Raw genomic sequence first — 22,531 nt, 5'->3', positions numbered from 1 at the left:
CGTAAATCGAAGAAAAAGAAGGGGGATGAAAGAGAGAGAGAGAGCACGCGGGATGGTGTGAAAGAAGAGAGGGAGGGGAGAAGAAAAAAAAAAATGTACATCGAAGGCACGTAGGAACGCGTTGTTCTACGACCAACGTATTTTCCAAGCCGATACGTTTTCCCTCACCCTTTTTGAAACGCGCACGCCACCCTATGCGCCATCCCTCCTCGCTCCTCTTCCCGCCGGTTTCCCTTTCTCCCACAGCGTTACTACCTCCTCGCTGCCTCTGGAAATAGTCGCCACAAAACGATTCCCCGTGCTTCGTGTCCGCGCGATTATCAAACCGCTTCTTTCGAACGAGCCGCGGCCACTTATCGCGCGACACGTGCTTCTGACCGCACGCAGATCGCCGAACGATTCGTCAGTTGCAGTGACAGCTTCGTGTCCTATTGATCGACGATCGACCGATACCGGTACACGCAGTGTCTCTCTCGTTCCCCGGTAACTTTTCGCCACCCTTTCTGGGGCTCGTACGTCCCATCGATCGCGAATACCTTTCGATTGTTATCGTCGAGATATTTCAAGGGGAATTTTTACACGTTGTCGAAGCGATCGAGTGAATTTTTGGTACGCTTGGAATACAGGAAACCGGTGAGTACGGTGGACGAGTGGATGCATTCTTATCGGCGTGAAACGGTGTCTTATCGGTAACTTTGAACGATTTAATTTTTAGTAATTTCGAGTTCGCGATAAGGGACGTTCCACCAAATCTTCGGATCCAATGTGCGGAGAGTCTGTTCTTAGAGTGAAAATTATCTACGAGGAAATCGTGTAACGAGATACTCGATAATTACCGACCTGGTTCGGATCGTTTTACCTTTTGCGATTGTACGGAAAAATATATCCGAGATTCAGGTATCCTCGTGTTTTAGGTTCGTCGTATTTTCTCGTCGCGACGGTGAGTTTATTAAACGAGACGCCACTATCGATGAAACATTTTCAACGAAGAAACCCCGCTGCTAATTCCCGGGAAGCTTGAAACGCAACGATAGCATCGTGTTCCCGAGTACCGCGTCATTTGTAACAATGGCGTATCGGAAGAACCATTTTAGAGTACTGATCCGTCAACGATTAACAGTATTTCGATCGAAGTTCTTTATCGGAACGAAACGATTTGATGTTTCGAACACAAGGGGAAACACACCACTACTCGAAAGACTGAACGTCTTTAGATTCTCTACGTTTTATCGTCGGTTAATCTTGAATAACGTTCCACGAAGTTCTCCACCTCCCCGATATCAGAGTTTTACGATGTATTCGATAAATACTCTTTTTTTTTTGGTAAAAAAAGTGATTTATAGCGTTATTATTCAGTTCGCGGTCGTACGTTTTAGTAGAATAAACGAGTTTGTGGTGGATACCACGAAAATGATATACGGTTACATTGAGTGACAGGAAAACAAGTTGTAATAATAATGAGTTGAATATTTATAAGCACGATATGTTAAACGGCCTGCGCTTCGGTAATTATGGAGACGCGGAGAATGAGACAATTTTATGGAACTATGAATCAGTTACTTTTAAGGACACGTACCACGTGTGACACGAATCAATATGGATGATTGAGTGCACCATAAATTCTACGTTCGAATATCGAATTAACGTTATTCAATGCGGAGCACTCTTTGCAAAGTTGCGCGATTTCGTTGAAAGTTTAAAGGCACGTGGAGAAATTTTTCGTTCAATAATTAAATTTTGAAAGTAGACAAAGAATTGAAAAAAGATCGTCTTTTAAACAGAGGGGTAAAATTTCTTTTGCAGAATATAATAGACACGTTTAATTACAAAATAACTTCAATTAAGTACTACCCAACTTACACCAATCACACACTAATCCCTCCGTATCGAAATCTTAAGAAAAAACCTTCAACGTTTCAATAAAAAAAAAACAAATTCTGATCTTCGATATCCAAAATCTTCGACAACCACCTAAAATTATAGTTTTCGCATCTAAATCGTTCTAAAATTCCCTTAGATACCAAAACCTAAAAAAAATCCTTCGACCTTCAAATTGAAGGAAAAAACTGATTCGTAGTATCGAAGAACCTCTTTCACGAGTTCAATGGAGAATCCAAGATTTCTTCGCGTCGTACGTCGTACTTGATCATTACTGGATCGTTCGTTACCGGATCATTCCACGTAAATCTCAACTCTGGATCGCGTCAATGTATAGATGCACATATTGCATTCAGCAGATGGCTCGAGAGTTCCCAAACACCGAATAAGCGATACCCTGAAACATGATTTACCGTCCCCAAGGTTGTCTCGGTTGAGTTTGACAAGAAATCCCGATCTAAAATTCCAAGTTCGACGGTTTAACGTGCCACCGTTGTCTCCTACTCCAGTTCCCCCGATGATTTACCGCCGAGCGGCGTGCATTCGTGTGCAAACTGCATTCGGTGTCGTCCTCGTTTCGTTAGCTACCACCGGGCTGTAAATACTCGCGGAGCGGCGATTCGTTAATGCAGGTAACACGTGGCGAGCCGAGGGAAAATACTAAGATTGCCAACGTGACGATAGCCGTGAACGCGTTTCCGTTTCGACATTGGCCACGACGATACGTGCACGTGTACTGCTCAATGGAACGTATTTTTCGCACGAGATTTACCAAACGAAGAAATTCAAACGAGTATCGTACAATGGATCGTTGAGTTTCGAAGATAAGAATTTTTAAGATTCTGGCGAAGGAAGAGTACTCGTGGAAAATCTACTCCGACGACAGTAGAATTTTTCGAGAATCTGCTCGAACATCGAGTATCATGCTTCTTGAGATTTAGTCAACGTGATCTACAAGTGAAAGAAAAGAAGAGTACGCGACGGATCGTTGAATTTTTGAAGCTTGGAATTTTTTAAAATACGAGTAGAATACTCGTGGAAAGTAGAATCTTTCGAGAGATTGTTTAAGCATCGAATTTCACTCCAGTTTCGGTCAACGTGATTTGAAAGTAGAAGACATGGAGAGTACACGATGGAGTGCCAAACGTGATAGAAGAATTGAGTATCTGGTACAAGGAGAATATTCTCGATTGATCTAACGAAGAATAGTAGAATGTTGTATATGTCATGGAAATATAAATACAAGAGGGTATTGTTTATACGGTTCGTTTTAATTTCGATGGAAGTGAAAGTGGTCCACGTGATTCGAGAAGAGAAGAAATATTTATCGTTTGGAATATTATTTTGGAAGTCCGGTGCAAGGAGAATACTCGTGTACAATTGGTTCGAGAGAATTAATCGAAAGGCTATTTAAGTATCATTTGTGAGAGAAGTAAATCTTCGAAGAGACACGATTCGTCTTAATTTCTATCGGAGTGAAGCTGTTCAACGCTATTCGAAATAATTACCTCCGGGATGCGATGCAATAATGAGTTTCTACGTTGAATGCACCGAGACGTTTCAAATCCGCTCGACCAGGTATTGTGACTCTTACTGTACAATTGAACGCGATTAACCGTCTCGAAGAAACCCTCTTCATGGGAACCGATAATAAAAGCTGTCCGTCTGTCTTTCGTATCCCCTGACCCTTCGATGACCGGGACGAAGCGTGCACTAATGTACCGTAAATGGAATCAAAACGGTTTCCACCCCTAAGTGACTGCATCGAAGGGTGTTTGCGTCATTAATGTCAAGCCCCGACCGCACAGAGACGTAGCTCGATACCGTACAATTTATAATTAATCGAGGTAACTTTCATTGAGTAATCAAATATTTCCAACTCTGTATACTAATTGCAAACTCAACGTAGAATTTAATATTCTTATAATTGCATCGGTTAAAGTTTCTTGGTTAAAAACATGAAATCTAATTCTCGCGATTAGAGAGCAATTTAATTTCTTCGCTACAAAAAAAAATGGAATTTTTCATTGGATGCTCGTGATCAGCGACTAATTCGATCGAAATATATCGCACGAGCAGCGTGGAAACGCTGTGTCGTAATCGGTGGCCCAAAAACTCAACGAAAATATCTGCTTCAGGTTTTGCATCGAAGGGGTTTTGCACCGTTAATTCTTACCACAACTACACCGCGCAAAGTATACACATACACAGACACAGAGTCCGCGATATGGAGGAGGAAGTCTCTGGCCCGCAGTCCGCGATAATCGGTCTACGATAAAGAGCGACTCGACTTGAATTTATTGGGGCTCGGCGTGCACAGATAAACTCGGTGTTTATCTAGAGGAGAGAAAAAGGGGTAGGGTTCGCGGGAATACTAATCACGCGGAACGATTGCCAAGAGGAACCAGGGTTCTCTTGAATAATGCTGCGAGTTTCCAGGTCATAAATTGAACATTCGTTTCGCGAGAAGTTCGGTAAAATGCGATCGATAATCAACGATAGGAATCGAGAGACTTCGATTTATTTCCAAATTAAACATTTTTAAGTCCTGAGTTTTCGAATTTTGAATTTATAAATTTGAATTTTTAATTTAGAATTTTCAAATTCAAAAATTCAAATTTAAAAATTCAAAAATTCAAAATTTAAAAATTCAAATTTAAAAATTCAAAAATTCAAATTTAAAAATTCAAAAATTCAAATTTAAATATTCAAATTTAAAAATTCAAATTTAAAAATTCAAAATTTAAAAATTCAAATTTGAAAATTCAATTTTGAAAATTCAAATTTAAAAATTCAAAAATTCAAAATTGAATTTTTAAATTTGAATTTTTGAATTTTTAAGTTTTTAAATTTGAATTTTTGAATTTTTAAATTTGAATTTTTGTATTTTTAAATTTAAATTTTTGAATTTTTAAATTTTAATTTTTGAATTTTTAAATTTGAATTTTTAAATTTTGAATTTTTAAACTTTGAATTTCAAATTTGAATTTTTGAATTTTTAAATTTGAATTTTTGAATTTTCAAATTTGAATTTTCAAATTTGAATTTTTTAATTTTGTATTTTTGAATTTGAATTTTTGAATTTGAATTGTTGTATTTTTAAATTTGAATTTTTAAATTTTTAAATTTGAATTTTTAAATTTTTAATTTTTAAATTTGAATTTTTAAATTTGAATATTTAAATTTGAATTTTTAAATTTGAATTTTTGAATTTTTAAGTTTTTAAATTTGAATTTTTGAATTTTTAAATTTTAATTTTTGAATTTTTAAATTTGAATTTTTAAATTTTGAATTTTTAAACTTTGAATTTCAAATTTGAATTTTTGAATTTTTAAATTTGAATTTTTGAATTTTCAAATTTGAATTTTCAAATTTGAATTTTTTAATTTTGTATTTTTGAATTTGAATTTTTGAATTTGAATTGTTGTATTTTTAAATTTGAATTTTTAAATTTTTAAATTTGAATTTTTAAATTTTTAATTTTTAAATTTGAATTTTTAAATTTGAATATTTAAATTTGAATTTTTAAATTTTGAATTTTTAAACTTTGAATTTCAAATTTGAATTTTTGAATTTTTAAATTTGAATTTTTGAATTTTGAATTTTTAAATTTGAATTTTTAAATTTGAATTTTTAAATTTTGAATTTTGGATTTTGAATTTTTAAATTTTGAAATTTAAATTTTTAAATTTTTAATTTTGAAAATAATGGGAGATCCTTCGACTGATCAGAAAGTCTTCGAGTTGCTTATAAAGAAATTAAAGTGCAGACACGTTTGGTTAACGTTCCACATTAGACAATAAGCTGGACAATTACCAGATCTTTCTCTCTGCGCCAATTATGGCTATTGTCATTGTTTCGAATTAAACAGAGAATAAATACAAATGTAGACAACCGAGCCAACTCGTACTAGACGAAGTCATTACTGTTGTATCGCCACCAGCGGTCCAGGATCTCGCTAATGCGATTAACGTCGCGGAGAGTTACGCTGCAATCCATCAGCTTACAACCATGCCATTCCCTTCTCACCCTACCTTTTAACGGAATACCAACTTCTGTGTTTCTGCGTAGAGACTTTGGTCCTTTGGAAAAGTCTTCAGCGCGAATATTCGATGCGTTTGAAAGCAACTCGTCCATGTTTTCCCTTTTACGCTTTGATGTCCAATTATTTTCAACATTATAGCGTCCACTTTCAAAATATAATAACTAACCAACGACAAAATTACCGTGGATCATTTTATCCTTCGATGCAACGAACTGTCCATCGATGAATCGAGATGCAATATCGGTTCTCTATAAAAGATCATTTGAAACGTTCCAAAATTACAGCTTCTTTCAAACGATTTAAACTTCTTCAAACACTGTAACACCCAATCAAAGTAGTTAATAATCTTTCGAACTCTGTAAGAGGTCAATTAAAATAAAGGGATCGAATCGACGTTTAATCGTCCAGTTTACGCGATCTGAAATTTTTGCGACCGTAATGATATGCACAACCATTGCAAACCTATAAAGACCCCTCGCATGGTTTCTTACGATGGTGGCGGATCTCTGGTGCTTGGCACATAAATGGCCGTATCATCGGAGCGCAAACACTTGTTCAAACGCAACGCACGTGTAAGGATAATAAAAGCACGTGGCTGGGTGTTATTGTACAGCCTCGGTTAGAACAACAATTTGTTTAACCGCCGATGTCGCGACGACGAGGCCTCGAAGTAGAGAACGATATTACAGTTAATGTCGTGGACGTTATATACGGTTATTAAACGCATAGATTAACCATACAGACCTGTTGCACTTTTTATACCCATTTCACACAAACACACAGCTACTAACTATTTAATTTATTTTACAGTTGTATACACACACTCGGGTTAATTAACATCCTCAGTAACACTTCAAATTATTCCTTATCAGCTGGAACAATATCACCTACAAGAATAATATGTTTTCCAAAAATTGAAGTTTAATCCTCTCGAAAATGCACTTTAATCTCGAAAGATTGCTTGTTCTGTAAGAACAATAATCAATAACTATTTATACAATTATAGTGATAATTATATATATTATATAAATAAATTTTATCTACCATTATATAATAATAGTAGAATAAACTTAATTTATATTTATGTCAATTAATTTCTATATAATTATTTAAATTAATTTATTAATATCGTTACGATATAATTAGTAAATTCACCCAACAAACCCGTGTTCGGGGAATCAGAAAAGAAGACAAACCAGAGATTACCTCGATAGTTCAAATCGTCGTTTCGTTTTTCCTTTGCAAAAGATTCCATGAATAATTATTTCGCGAAAATCGAAACGAGCGAGTCGGACGATCTCGTACCGCGAGAATCGTTGGAAAAACCAAGGAAAATTTTCCAAACTTGGCGCGCGTTACGGATAAATAGCGTACAGTGAAATCTTTGAAGATTTAACAATAATTCCCCCAGCGTTATTTCCCGCGAAATCGCTGGAACAAGGCATTTCGTACGAGGCTCTCGCGCACACACCGAGATATTATTCCGCGAACAAAGTTGCCCTTTGCTTTTATGGCCAATTACGGAGTCGTATAAGGCATTTCAACGCTGGGATAACTCTTCGCGTCTAACCGTCCATCAATCTTATCGTTCCACGGGACGCATTTTTCATCTTGTCGTGTCTATTGACAGCAAATAGCTACTAAATTATTCGCGAAATTGGCAAGCTTGCATCATTTTCCGTGGCGGACGTTAAAACGCGTTTCTAACCAGGGAAATATATTGCCCGTGTAATTTAACGTTAGCGAAACGATCGCCTCGAGCGGATCTTTTATTCGCCCTGAAGAACCGCTCCGAACGAAACTTTTGCTGGGAATAATACGTACACGGTACAGACCGAACCTCTTCGGACGAATGAAATTATCGAGCATTGTTTGCAAAATTCATCTCAATGGAAGGGTGATTTATTTACTTATTAGCTTTTCTATAGATACTTTTATCGATTCGAATAACTGATTCAAGTATCGCGAAATATCTGTTCCGGGTACGTTTGTTGGATACTTTAATGAGTCGGTCGTGAAGTTTTCATCATTTTTTTTACACAGAGTGGTACCCAAGGAAACTGACCGCCTTGAGTATCAACGAGGGGTGTAATTTGAACAATCGAATATAAAATCAATTTCAAATGAATGGAAACTACGTCCGTTACGCGCGCGCGAATTTAATCGAGCTCCGAGGGATTTCGAGCAGAGCCAGTACGAACGTTAATCTCGGTAATCGGAGTAAAAAACGTTAATACGATCCACTCGTTCACCAACGGATCGCGAGAGAAAGAAAAGTAAGAACGTATACATAATTCCACTTTTAAGAAGCATTAATGGTCTTCGCAATTTCGAAAAAAAAAATAAAATAAAGCGAAACTGGTTTTAGAAGACATTAACCCACATCGAACCGGTCGCGCGAAGATAAAGCGAGACACTGTACTGTGATAAAAAATATCACACCGTTCCTCGAACCTTCCCCTACGGGACACGTTCTGTTCGAATAAGGTCTCGATTAGGTTTGGACACTCTTGGCGTTCGGAGTGCTCTTGATTTTTCATTTACATCTTCGTAACGGAGAATTCCCAGAAATTTCGAACAATATGTATAAATTACAAATTGAATTTCAATCGTTGGAAAATTATTCGTTCATGTACCACTTCGATACAGAAACTGCGAGAAATATCAACGAAAGTATCGTTTCCGGGAAGCGTGCCACTGCAAAAAGAAATCCACTCGCGCGTCCTCTCTACGAAAGAACCTCGATTCTTCTAATTAATCCCCTGAGCGTAAAACTACGACTTCCGAGAAAGCGCGTTTCCAATCGCGAAGAAGTAATTCTACCGTATACTTTTGCTCGAACGTTTCTTCAAATTTCTTCCCCGCTCGGGCCACAGGTTCTGAAAAAAGTTGCGTTCGAAATTGGGGAAGAGTAGAGGAGTCTACGCTCGCGCTACAGTTCCGAAAAAAATTGCGCTCGAAATCGCGGAAGAGTAAAGAAATTTGTACGCTCGCGCCACAGGTTTCGAAAAAAATTGCGCTCGAAATTGCTGAATAATAGAAGAGTCTGTACGCTCGCGCCACATGTTCCGAAAAAGATTGCGCTCGAAATCGCGGAAGAGTAGAGGAGTCTGTACGCTTGCGCCACATGTTTCGAGAAAAATTGCGCTCGAAATCGCGGAAGAGTAGAGGAGCCTGTACGCTCGCGCCACAGGTACGCGTTCCGAAGAAAGTTGCGCTCGAAATCGGGGAAGAGTAGAGGAGTCTGTACGCTCGCGCTACAGTTCCGAAAAAAATTGCGCTCGAAATCGCGGAAGAGTAGAGAAATTTGTACGCTCGCGCCACAAGTTTCGAAAAAAGTAGCGCTCGAAATCGCGGAAGAGTATAGAAGTCTGTACGCTTGCGCTACAGTTCCGAAAAAAATTGCGCTCGAAATCGCGGAAGAGTAAAGAAGCCCGTACGCTCGCGCCACAAGTTCCGAAAAAAATTGCGCTCGAAATCGCGGAACTGTATAGGAGTCTGTACGCTTGCGTCGTCTACGAGAGGAACAATCGTTCGCGGATTCCCCGGTTACGTGTCTCGCCTCGAAACCTGGCTAAGAAAAGTTCCTTGGACGCGAGTCCGGAGGCACGCGCGACCGCTTTCCAAAGCGTCGCAATTTTTTAATAACGAGCCCACGTAACAGGTAGCCAATTACTCGACGGTGAACGGTTGTAGGGGAGGGGAGGGGAGGGGAGTCTGGACTCTCGCCCAATACGTTCGGAGTTCCGTGAATTACGGGCGATTTTCTCTTTTCGCGGGGGCACGGTGGCGAAACGAGTCGAGGAACTCCCGGCTTCGTGAAATCGTGGCTTCGTTATCGCTCGGCTACGGTCGCGCAATTAAGCCGTCTCCATCGCGGCGCCCGACCTATTGTGCGCTTACGGTTTTCGCGTTGCAAAGGTAGGTAGGTAGATAGCTAGCTAGCGACGTGAACCTCGCCGCGGTTCCTCGCGGCGTTTCTCCGCTGGAGCGTGGCCGATCCGCGCCGCGCGGCGCGGCGCGGCGGAAGCCGCTGGAACACCGGGGTCTCGTTTAATTGACAGTCCGCCGATCGGCGGCTTTTAACATCGGGGCCCTCGTCGGTCTTAACGAGTTTTTCCCATTCTGCCCGCTCGCGGGGAACGACTTTGCTTCCTTTCTCACGGTTCGCCGCCGCTCGCCCGGCGAAATGGCACCGCGAACGAGCTCTCCCGGTTCGATCTGTCGCGTAACACGGTGAATACCAAGCTTTAAGGGCGATCTATTTAACACGCGGAGGGAACGTCCCTCCTTTTCGATTATTTTACGCGAGGGAGTCCATTTGCGAATTGAAGCGGGTTCCTTTGGAGCTTTGGTGAACCGTGCTCGCGTTCGATTATTTTCATGTGGTTGAAACCGTTGTGATAAGATGTGCGATAAATTTTAGGAGAGTAGGTTTGGAGATTGGAGCGGGTTCTTTGGGTCTTTGGTGACCCGTGCTCGCGTTGGATTATTTTTATGTGGTTGAAACTGTTGTGGTAAGATGTGCGATAATTTTAAGAGAGTAGGTTTGGAGATTAAAGCGGGTTCTTTGGGTCTTTGAAGACCCATGCTTTCGTTGGATTATTTTGATATGGTTGAAACTGTTGTAGTAAGTAAGGTGTGCGATAATTTCAGGAGAAGGAGAGTCGGTTTTGAAATTGGAGACGGTTCCTTGGATCTCTGGCGACCCATGCTCGCGTTGGATTATTTTTCTCAAGTTAAAACTATCGTAGTAAATACGGTGCGTTATTTCGAGTAACTTTAGGAAAGAGTAGGTTTGGAAATTTGAGAGTTCCTTGGGTCTCTGGCGACCCATGCTCGCATTGCCTTATTTTTCTCTAGTCAAAACTATCGTAGTAAATAAGGTGTGCGATAATTTTAGGAGAAGACTAGATTTGGAACCGTAACACTAATGGGTCCTTCGGGTCTACTTCGACCCATCAAACTTCGCGATTCCCTCCTAATGTCGCAAAAAACGATGGAGTTTTTATCTCCGACTCAACCGTATTTCACGACTTTCGCGTGAAATATTCCGTACCAAAAATCGCGCAAATATATCACCCGATTCTTTGAAGACTTCTTCGATAAATTCTTCAAATCGACAAAAATTTCTCCTATCGCTGTATCGTCTTAACAACTTCACCTGCAACTAATTGCATCTATCGAGTGCATCGGTTTATCAATCTTTAATAAACGTAGCTACCATGGATCGCTTTCGACACTTTCGCGAATACGTGGCAAATCGAGAATTATTTCAAGCGTTTGCGTGTACGGTTAATTGTTCGCGAGACATCGAACCACGAAGATCGCGTTTCGCTCGTTGGGGCGTGAAGTACCTTTAACTTCGCTGTACTCCGTAGCTACGCAACGGACCAATGTTCGTTCTCGCGTTATTTTTTCTCCAATATCCCGTCCAGTGGAATATTTTCTCTCCGAATACGTGTCCCTCTCTATGTGTTCCCATGGGCTCCTTTATGTCTCGTTTTAACAACGTCGCGGCACGATTCGCCACGGTGGTGTCCGCGTGTGTTCGCGCGTGTGGCGACTCTCCCTCTTTATCCGCGGAGTGTATAGGCCGTATTACGGGCATCCTGTCGGTTTACGATTATGGTTAAATCGTAAGATCCTGTAGCGCTCGGCCGTGTGGCCCCTAGATGTACATTAGGGTCGCGTTCGCGCGATCGAGGACCCTGGGGGGAGTGATAAAGCGTTAATCCGCAAAGAAATACGTTTATTCGCTTATTTAGAAATCGGATAAGTTGCTTCGATGGAGAAATTTACGGTGAACGACCATAACGACGACAGAATTATTGTGTCCGGTAAAATGTGGATGTTTTCTGGACGAAAGATTGTAGAGGGTAGCGAGAAACCGGATGCAGAACTTGTTGCATCCCTTCGGAGGAATGCAACTTTCTGCATCTCGAAGGATGCAGGTGCGAGGCGATTGAGAAAGTTCCTTGGAAATTATGTTTAGTATGTTCGCGAGACATCGTGAGTTTATATCTTTAATCGGAGTTAGGTTCTTTCGTGAAATTATCGCCGATCGTTCCCTAAGATTAGTATACTTTTCGCTGTTGTACGGTGCAACGAAGCCGGTATTAATAACGTAATCGTTAAACGGAATAATATGAAAAGTTTGCGGATATATCCCGGATGTTAAGAGCCGCTTGTAAATTGAATATTGTAAACGACGCGGGAAGTTTCCGCAACCCCGTAGGGATTAAATTGTTTATCGGTGAAAGTAAAAGTTGTATACCACGCCTCTTATAAAAGAGCACCTCTTTTATTTAATAACCTGCACGCTCTTGTTACCAAAGAATTCCAGCTTGTTTACCAATAAATAAATAAAACTTACGACAACCTGTATACTTCCGGGTCGCGTTATTTATCCGTACATGGATTAAATTGTAAAAGCCGTGCATGCACTTTGGTAAATCCCCAACGATTTATAAATATCGAACCGCTGAAGTAAGATTCCCTTTTAGATAACAATAATATTTGCGAACGAGCTTGACGGGTATCATTCTAATTTTTTGCAGACAATTTTTTATTTTAACCAACCGGTTTAATAAAAATACTTCCAAAGTTGTACACGTGGATAAAATATCCGGTCGCTTGGATATTTGGTCAAGTATTTTCAAAATTCTACGCGTACTCCCGTAATTTTTCGGTTTTTGCAACACGTGCACAATCAATTGCGATTCGTTCGCAGGAAATTACAACGAGATCCCCTTCCCTGTCGATGATGTTGCGATACACCCTACCGATATTTACGATTACGGTCGAGTGGCGCACAGGTGTCTAAGCAGGCGTGTTGCTTGAACTTTCGCACCCTCGAGGCTCATGGGTGCATTCACATCGCGGATCGACCGATTCTATCGATCTCGATATCCTCGAAGCGACTGAATATCTTCGACGAAACGAGCTCTCGATTTTATCCCCGCTCGAAATCACACTTATAGACACGCGATCTCGAATCGAACACCAATCCGATCATTCCTCTTCAAAAATCAGTAACCAGAGTACAATCGACTCGTCGACACCTATCGAATCAACAATTACAATTACCCTTCATTTTATAACGTTTCCGTAGATTGGAAAACATTTATTATTTCCACCTTACGAGAACGATGAATATATTACAACATTTCTACCAATCCTGCGCGAAGATAAATATTCCCTCAAAATGAACATCTGAAAAACGTAAAATAATTAGTCACCCGTTTCATTTCCTAAGCTCGATACGCGTTATCTTAGACCGAATAATATTCGAAAACGATACCACCGGGTACAAGATCGCAAAAGTTGCACAACACGCGAGCAATTACTCGCGATTAAATCGTGGCGCAAGGGGTTAATACGAATCATCGTCTACGAGGCTGCCCCGTCACTTCGCTTTATGATTTATTAACGCGTAATTAGAAGTATCCGGCTACCGGCGCGATTCAAACCGCCCGCGAGCTCTGTGTATTATAAACATTCCATTAGTGTCGAACACCGGTGGCACCCGAGCCGCGACACGCTGGAAGACGGAATAATTCGTAGAAATAACGTTGAACGGGTCGTGCGTGTAATGTATGCCATAAATTACCGATCGGGACAAAGTTTCGATTAGAAATTGCTTCTACCGCTCCACATGTTTTCGTGTTCCCGTGTCGGTAGAACAACGGTTCGACAAGCTACTTATGGATCTCCGACTGTTCGTTTCTCGGGGGGAATTAGCATAATGTAACGGAATCCCCTGAATATTCAACGGGCCAGGAGCCGGCTGGCGGATTTCGCGACGCGTGAGACACAGATTGGCGCGATAGAGTGCTCGAAACTCGGGAGCGTGCTTCGTGGTGTACGATTTTATTCTTCTTTTCGCGTCTCACGAGGACCGTTTACGCGCACCACGAGCGCTTCAACGAGCAGTCGTTAAACCGCGCGGTTGACATTTTTATTCCGTTCGTCTCCGCTGAGGAGAACACTCGGCACGAACGTAATCGATGCACTCGGTTACTGCGTAACCGTGGGCGTTGTAACGCATTATGATTCTCGGATACGCTCTTCGATTTGAAACAATTCATTTTTGGAAGGAACGAACATTGCGCGATCGATTTCTAGTCTTTGGCACCGATGCAACTGACCGTGATCGAGACGCGCTTCGGTCAAGTCACTTGAAAGCAATATTATCGTCGATACGTGGTATTTTCTCGAAACGTGAAAAGGGAAGAAAATATTAATCGATAAGGAGGTTATGTACGCACATGGATCCTCACATATCTCGATTTGGAAGAATTAATTTCTCGAAGAAATAGACGTCGCGCGATCGATTCCTAGTCCTTAGCAACTGACCGTGATCGAGACGCGCTTCGATCAAGTCACTTGAAAGCAATATTATCGTCGATACGTGCTATTTTCTCGAAACGTGAAAAGGGAAGAAAATATTAATCGATAAGGAAGTTATGTACGTGTGAACGTTGTAACGTACACGAATTCTTCGGATATCTCGATTTGAAAGAATTAATTTCTCGAAGTAATAAACATTGCGCGATCGACTTCTAGTCTTTGGCACCGATGCAACTGACCGTGATCGAGACGCGCTTCGGTCAAGTCACTTGAAAGCAATATTATCGTCGATACGTGGTATTTTCTCGAAACGTGAAAAGGGAAGAAAATATTAATCGATAAGGAGGTTATGTACGCACATGGATCCTCACATATCTCGATTTGGAAGAATTAATTTCTCGAAGAAATAGACGTCGCGCGATCGATTCCTAGTCCTTAGCAACTGACCGTGATCGAGACGCGCTTCGATCAAGTCACTTGAAAGCAATATTATCGTCGATACGTGCTATTTTCTCGAAACGTGAAAAGGGAAGAAAATATTAATCGATAAGGAAGTTATGTACGTGTGAACGTTGTAACGTACACGAATTCTTCGGATATCTCGATTTGAAAGAATTAATTTCTCGAAGTAATAAACATTGCGCGATCGACTTCTAGTCTTTGGCACCGATGCAACTGACCGTGATCGAGACGCGCTTCGTTCAAGTCACTTGAAAGCAATATTTCAAACGTACTATTTCTCGAAATGCGAGAAGGGTAGATCGTTGAAATATTAATCGGCTGACGATAAGATCCGAGAGATTACGATTTATCGCGAGCACGAAACCTCGTTATTATTTTCGATGCTCGAGTTTATCCACTTTCGAAATAATTAATTTCTGAAAATGATAAACGCCGCGCGGGTTAATCGGTAGGTAAACGTTTGGCGCGCAGAAGGAACGAACGATGACATTTCGTAATTCCTTCGGTACGATAATTATTTAATATTCCGAAAAAAATTAGTAAATTAAGGTATGGAAATCGTTAATCCGCGAGAGAAACGGTTGCGACTGAGAAAACTTCCGAAGGATATTTTTGTCGTGAAAGAAGTTATATTTATTATATAAAATATAATACTTACTGCAATCAAAGAAGAAAGTTAGGTTAGTGACTTTGAAATATTAATCGAATCGTTAATATTACCTTCAGTTCCCAAGTTACCTCAAACATTGCAACCACGAAGACTAAATATTCCTCTATAAACTTCCAACAGTAATAGTACACAATCGTCGCGAAATTGACCCATGAATTGTAACCAGTTTCAATTCTGATATATTCAGAGTAAAATCATCCTGAAGATCCAATCGTTAATGTAAAAACTGCGCTACAATTGCACATTTTTGTGCAATCTCTCACGATAAATGTCACGTTCAACATCGTGCAACGATTAAACGTAGTAAAAATCACCGCGCGTTAGAATCTCCGATGCGAGTATTTCCGACTCGGTTGGATTTCCCTCGGACGGGAAACATCGTGTTCGAGCCATGTACGAACCGGAACTGCTACCCAACGCTATCTGTGCCCCGATAAGAAAATTCCCCGCGCCTTGTAACAATTTACAATTTACATTGGTTCGCGAGTCGCGTTGTTCCCGCGCGATCGCGCCGCGATTAAGCCGGGAACCGTCAGGAATTTAATTATCCGATATCGGCCGACCGAACTGTCGCGTTATCGTCGTGGAAATATGCGCGAACAAGTCGCTACCGTTTCGAGAGATAATCTAACGCGCGAAAAAGGACAAACGTGGAACGACCGAGAGACGATGGAAAGCGCGAGCGAGGATACCATCCAAACAAGGAACGAGTGCCTCGCAAAAAGAGCGTCTTGCGGTAAACCAGTCCTCGCGAGGCGAGTTCGAGGGAACACAGTTAATGTTCGTATTAACAATGATTCATAGCGATGATTATGCAGCGCGAGGGCCGATCGAACAGCCCGCGAACTGGTCATTTAACAATCCTCGTTCGAGTAACCGGGAGCTCTTTTGCACCAGTCTGAGGTTACATTGAAATTTTTAACGCGGAAATTATTCTGGATTCGTTTATCGAATTCGTCGAGTCTACGATTCGTGCACAGAGGAAAAGAATAACGATACGTTTCGTAATTGTTCTCGAAAGATAATTATTCAACGTTCCGGGAAATTGGTAAATTAATGTATCGCGGACTCAAGAAGAGGGTTCGAAGGAGAAGATTTCTTTGACAATGAATCAGTTTCGTGGTATTGCGATGTTTGTTTGAATTTTCTCCAAGGGAGTTCAATTGCTGTTCTCGAGTCCAATTGGCGAGATTCGCAGAGATTATAACAGCGTAACGTTTCACGGAGCGATGGAGCGTCGAATCGCGGATGAGAAATTTCTTTTTATTTTTTTTCCCGCGCGAAAACGAGCCACCGACGATTTCACCGGAAAATCCGGCTGTTTATTCGCCACTCGATACGATATCCGTGGCAGCGATATTTCATTTGAGCTCTCGGGTTTCCTGTCCCGTGAAAACAAACACCTCGATCGACGGACTATTTCGGTGTCGGTGCAACGGAACTAATTTTCAGGAGGAACGAATAAGAAATTGGTGAGATTCGTATACGGGGAAGAATTCTGAATTGAAACTTACGAACTGAAACGCTCGTTACGACTACGCAACGATGTTTCGCGCGAGAAATAATTTTCAAAGGTTCGAAACAACGACGATCCAAGCGTAAAATAATTATACCGCGTGTTACGAACCAAATGGTCCGGGAGATCAAGAAGTAGCACATTTTTGATAATGTTTAACATCTTCTAACTACACGAGATCGTTCGAGTTATCGAATATTGTATGCTCGTAATCCTTAGGTGATTAAAAAGAAAAAGGATTGTACGTTTCAAATTCGATGTAAGAAATATATACTTGTCTATAGAAGATGAGTCAAATTTGGTACATCGGTATTATCTAGAATTCCTTTTAACGATCCTCGAGCGAATATTTGCGAATTTATTGCAAGGTTCACGTAGCTGGCACATTGCTGGCATATTGTCGACGAGGATAGAGAACAACGAAGTAACAGTTCACAAAGAACATCGACGATACTCCAAACGGGAAATTATTTTCCATGGGGTCTGGAAAATACTAAATCGAACGAGAAGTAAACATTCGGGATCGTTCGATCGTCTCGATTACTTTGGAAAGGAATACTAACGCGTTTCTATCGTTCAATGTTAATTTTAGCGAAAAATTCAGGCTGGATGGCTCATTAGCGAAATAATGAAGTAACGTAATAAAACAAAAATGTCCTAATAAACATTGAGGGAACGTCGATCCCTTTGAAAGTGAACATTAACGCGTTCTCGATTGTTCGACATTGATTCTGTTGCAAAATTCACGACAAATATAACAATAACAAAGATATTCGACGAAACATTCTAACGAAGATTCGTTCGATTGAAATATCAAACCGAGTGTTTTGTATAAATATTTGGGGAACGTTGGCCTCTTTTGGAGAGAATATTAACAACGTAGTCGTTGCACAATTGACGATGAACGTTCACATTAGCGAAACGATGAAGTTACATAATGAAATATTCAATCGAGGAGTTCGATTAAAATACCAAACCGAACGCGAATAAATAATCTTCGATTTCATTAGCGGGCCCCTTTGAAAATGAATATTAACGCGTATCGGCATCGATTAACGGCGCACTTTGTTGCAAAATTCACGATGGTTGTCACATTAGCGGAACAAGTTATGTAATATAATATTATCGCGATAGCTCGACTTTTACATGCACACGAAGCGATAAAAAACGGTGTATCTCTCTGGCTGCAAACAACCGCGTATTTTAAAGTAATTAGCGCCCGTTGAAATATTCATGTAACAGTCGTTTCACGATTAATGAGTCGAGGAGCTACAAAGAGGAACGCATCTATAGCTTTCTGGCAGAACGTACCGGTAAAGCTTTGTGGAAGCACGAATTGCAAACAATGACGTTGTAATGCTAACGAGGAGTATATTATCGTTTACCTCGGTCCCGAAGTTCGAGCCAAGTGTTTGCACAGAACCATGTATCAAATTTATCGAACAGCGTGACTCGATTTCACGAATTGAATTATCGAAGTAACCGAGTACGAAAGAAAGAACACCAACAGAGAAATATTCTGAAGAAATACTTCGACTAATATTACAAAAAGTACTCGACTCTACAGTGTTTCTACAACTTCGGTTCGAATAAGAATACTTCTTACGAATGGAAAAGAAATATTCAGCAATAATTCACTTCATTTTTCTCAGATTTTATTTAACGCAATTAAATTTATCTTAAAATTTGTACAAGAGCTTACGAGCATCTTTATATTAATAGATACTTCTGAATGTGAGTATTTTTCGAACGAGACCCATAGAAATTGAATTATTTATAATTCTTCCAATCGACTCTATAGTTACAGTTTAGAGGGCAAAAGAAGACTAGGGAAATACAGGAGCATCGTGTTTATAATAGCTTCAATTGTAGAGAAATAAACTAATGCAAGAATGACTCCAGAAAGACTCGAAGGACCCATCAGTGTTAAAGTTACAATTGTTGACTCTCCTTTCTGGAATTACTCCAATTGGCCCAGCTTTCTTCGATCGTCTCCAGTGGTGTCTATTATGTTTCGATTATAGAGAAATAATTTAACACGAGAAGCAACCGAGGAACGCACGAGAGTGAATGAACTGAAATTCAGCGACGTCAGCAACGACTGAATATTGATGTCGCTTCCGGACAGGACAATCGCGAATTCGTCGAAAGGATCAGGTATAATATCCCGAGGAACGAAAACGGTGTCAACGTTAACGCACCCCGGCCATGTTTGTTCCCTTCTCGATTAATATTCGCGACACGACCCTCGTGTATTTTTTTTTTCCATTTCCCCCGCGGCCTGGATACTTTCTTGCTCTGATTTCAATTCGTTTCAATTACCGGAGATAACTCCGACATTTTTCTCCCCCTTCTCGTTCGTCGCGCATAGTAAAATCGAGGTCATTTATTTATTTACGAAGCCAAAGCGTTTCGTTAAAATTATCCACCGCGGGAATACGATATCATCCTCCAGGAATTATAAAAAGAAATCGTTCCATCGGTGTTCGTTCGGCGATCGATCAATTAAGAGTAAAATAATACTCGGTCCGATTCGTGGGTTAATAGTAGCTAAAAATTTAATTTTTCCCTCGAAGAGGTTGAATCGTGCAACGATCGATTTTACAATAAATCGCGAAAAGATGTACCGAGCTGGAAGAGAAACTTGCAATTTTTACCGTTTTCGTTATCGTTTAAATATAACATTGGCCAAGGAATCGTGAAACGCGAGGGAAAATTTCGAAGTTTCCCGAGAAGAATTTATTACCCACAAAGGTGGAAACTTTCAACTTGGACAAATGTCTCAATTTTTCTCGCGAATTTATAGCCACGGTAAAGTCCAAGAAGTACCGAAGATCAACGCCGTGAACGATAACGATTGAAGCGATAACGTTTTTCGCGCGAAAAGATTTATTCCTCGTGATTCCTCGTAGCACGCTCCTCCACCTTGCGGGCACACTTCGCTTAATTACGAAGGACACAAAAGAGCCTCGAGAGGACAAATTAGATGGTTGCCCGGAGCGTGGCAGAAACACACAATACGGGCGTTCGTAGCCGAGATTTAATCAAACTCTGGGCTCCCGATATCCGACACGCAATAAAATGGTAAAACGTTACGGAAAAATAAAGTTATCCGTGGTGAAGTTACGGCGGCAGTTCCTTTGAACAATTCCACGGGGGTTTTAATTCGAGGGAGTCACGTTGGAAATTGAAGAAATTTTTTCGATTTAGGTTACTTTGTCGTAACCGAAACAATTGCGACAAATTGTTCTATATTTTTTTTTTTCTTTAACAATTTGCGCAACGAAGTTGTTACAAATCATTCTTCGACATCGAGACAACGTTTCGAGAAGATGGACAATTTACACCCCGTGTCAAATACAAAATTTTGTTCAGAATATTGCAATATCGTTTGATGTTTATTCGATTTATTCGTCGATTCATCGTCGCGTTTAATTGTGCTCGTATTGTTTCGTTCGAGAATAGTTCTCTCAATTATGTCGCCAAGTAGCGTCCACGATCGCGCTAACCTCAAAGTGTTTCGCTTCGTAAATGACTAGCAGTGCCATCTCGTAGAACCGGTACCAACTAAACGTATCGTTCTTCGCTGCGCACGTATTATCGAGAATTAGCATTCGGAATATTCAGAAGCAAGATACAGAACGTGTCGAAATCAAAACAAAATATCTAACGTTACGTGCAAGGTTGAATATTGTTGATCATATACAATAAAAATGAAATATTTCAAGCAGCGGTTTTGGCTAAGTCGCTAACGCGACGGACTTGTAAATTTTGAACGTGTACAGTTCGCAGGTTCGAGTCCCCCTTCTTCCGCATAGGAAAATCATTTTCTTTCTCTTAGCGAAAATTTAGTAACAAACTAAATTTTCGTTATGCGATGGTGGTTAACCTCTCGGTAACGGGTCGTGTTCACACAATGATGCGAAAATTTTAAGTTTACCCGAGTTTCCGTCCGATTGAACTTCACTAAGTGAGGATCTCGTCGGGAACGATGAATGAAACTTGATTGTCATAGTTACTCTGAGTGTGAACAAACACAATAATTATTTATTTTTCAAAAACCGTTTCTGAACATTTTGTCGCGTACAACAATCCGTCTAAAACGATAAAACCGCGTTTCGTTTTAAAAATCGATCAGAAGAGAATAATAATAAACGAGAAACTCGACATTACGAAATGCACATACATACCGGAACTAGCTACGTTTTATCACCATAGATAAAATAGATAACAGAAAGTTACCTTGACGATGCAAGTACAGAGGAAACCGCATTGTTCGACTATCGCGATATCGTAAAACTGAAACGAAATACGCACGAAGTAGCAGCTAGATAAATTCACATCGTTCGAAATTGTTATTTGAATCGCATCGACTCGTGGAATTCGTACACTCGTCCAGATCGTAGATACGGTTCCGTTTCTTCGAGTAAACGTCGGAAAATGAAACAACGGACGACAGAAGCGAAGATAAGCCAAATAAAAACAAAAGAAAGACTATTATTACGATTAATCACTGTCCAGAATTTTTGCACACAAAATCTGCGAGGCGGTGAATTATTCGAGGCATTGTTTCAACGAACAGGTGTCAGAGTCGTTCTCGTGCGCGAGCACGCGAAAACACCATTAGCTTCCGCCATCGCTACTCTCAGCGTTGTCTTTCGACCCCCGTTGAAAGCTTTTTCCCTTAATAACCGTGACCCGCTCCAACCAGAGAAGTATGCCAGATTTTATTAGCCTCGTTAGCAACCACGCTACGATACCGATTGATATTTCGTCGTGGTGTACCAGCCAACGTTGAATCAAAGGAAATAACAAGGCTCTGGTTTCATTGTGACAACGAGGTGGCCACTTCACCTTGCTCCTCAGCTCGACAATCTTCGTCGAGATTGGTGGACCATCTTCTTTCGACTTTTCGCGATTATCTCGGTGAAGACACTCCGGATAATGCTCTGACAATTTATGGTGCACGAACGAAAGAAAGTTGAATGAAGAAACGCTTTCTTCGAAGTACCGAAACTTCGCGAGTTTCTTCTCGCTTTACGATACGACCCAATATTGAGGAGAATTTAAAAGCGGTTAGATGTCGAGAAGACGGAGCTGTTTGTGGAAAAATTAAAAAAGATGGCGCGAGTTCGTGGTAATCGATGCGTTGGATGACAGAGAGAAAATCCTCGCGTTCTTCGAACGTTTTTTAATTCAAAAAGGAGACTGTAGCGAGAATATCAAAGTGAACGTACACAGAGAGATCGTGTAATTTCAAGCAGAGTAACCAATATTGGTAATTTTATATGAATATCTTCTTCGAATCAACCCTGTCGCGTGGTTTCGTTTACGAGTACTGTACATAGAACAAAGATCTCTTCTCGATCCATTCGAATGCTGTGATTGTAGTCATTCATCGTCCGTATCGTACCAGTGATTACAATCGGAGAATCGACAAGTGTGTAGGCCTCTGTGGAAGAATTTTTCGACATCTAGAGATGCTGACAGAGCTGTGAATTATATCTGTAGAATTAATTCCTGTCGAAATACAATCAGAGTCCCTCGAAGAATAATTCAAACAGCGTGGATAGATTACACGATCGATCTTTCGTAAATTTGATGAATC

General features: G+C 40.5%; 2 protein-coding genes and 1 long non-coding RNA gene across 15 annotated transcripts in view; 2 read left to right on the top strand and 1 right to left on the bottom strand.

Annotated features, from left to right (window-relative positions):
- The window catches only part of LOC143143720 (uncharacterized), a 304,262-nt gene that overhangs the window by 260,956 nt on the left and 20,775 nt on the right, over positions 1-22,531 (bottom strand). The window contains exon 1 of one of the 12 annotated variants that reach the window (XR_012991227.1): positions 15,458-15,774. The exons of 10 other annotated variants lie outside the window; for them this stretch is intronic. The gene's annotated coding sequence lies outside the window, so the exon portion shown is untranslated. Of the gene's footprint in view, positions 1-15,457; positions 15,775-22,531 lie in introns of those variants that run through there. One more of the 12 variants, XR_012991228.1, reaches the window with a different exon arrangement.
- The window catches only part of LOC143143719 (ras-related protein Rab-37), a 161,613-nt gene that overhangs the window by 118,665 nt on the left and 20,417 nt on the right, over positions 1-22,531 (top strand). The window lies entirely within an intron of this gene.
- The window catches only part of LOC143143722 (uncharacterized), a 31,057-nt gene continuing 11,086 nt past the window's right edge, over positions 2,561-22,531 (top strand). The window contains exon 1 of the long non-coding RNA XR_012991231.1: positions 2,561-3,456. This is a non-coding gene — a long non-coding RNA (uncharacterized LOC143143722). The remainder of the gene's footprint in view (positions 3,457-22,531) is intronic.

This window comes from Ptiloglossa arizonensis, chromosome 2, assembly GCF_051014685.1.
Source record: "Ptiloglossa arizonensis isolate GNS036 chromosome 2, iyPtiAriz1_principal, whole genome shotgun sequence".
In the NCBI taxonomy this organism is placed as follows: domain Eukaryota; kingdom Metazoa; phylum Arthropoda; class Insecta; order Hymenoptera; family Colletidae; genus Ptiloglossa; species Ptiloglossa arizonensis.
The sequence above is the reverse complement of the archived record's forward strand: the minus strand, read 5'-3'. Positions and strand labels throughout refer to the sequence as shown.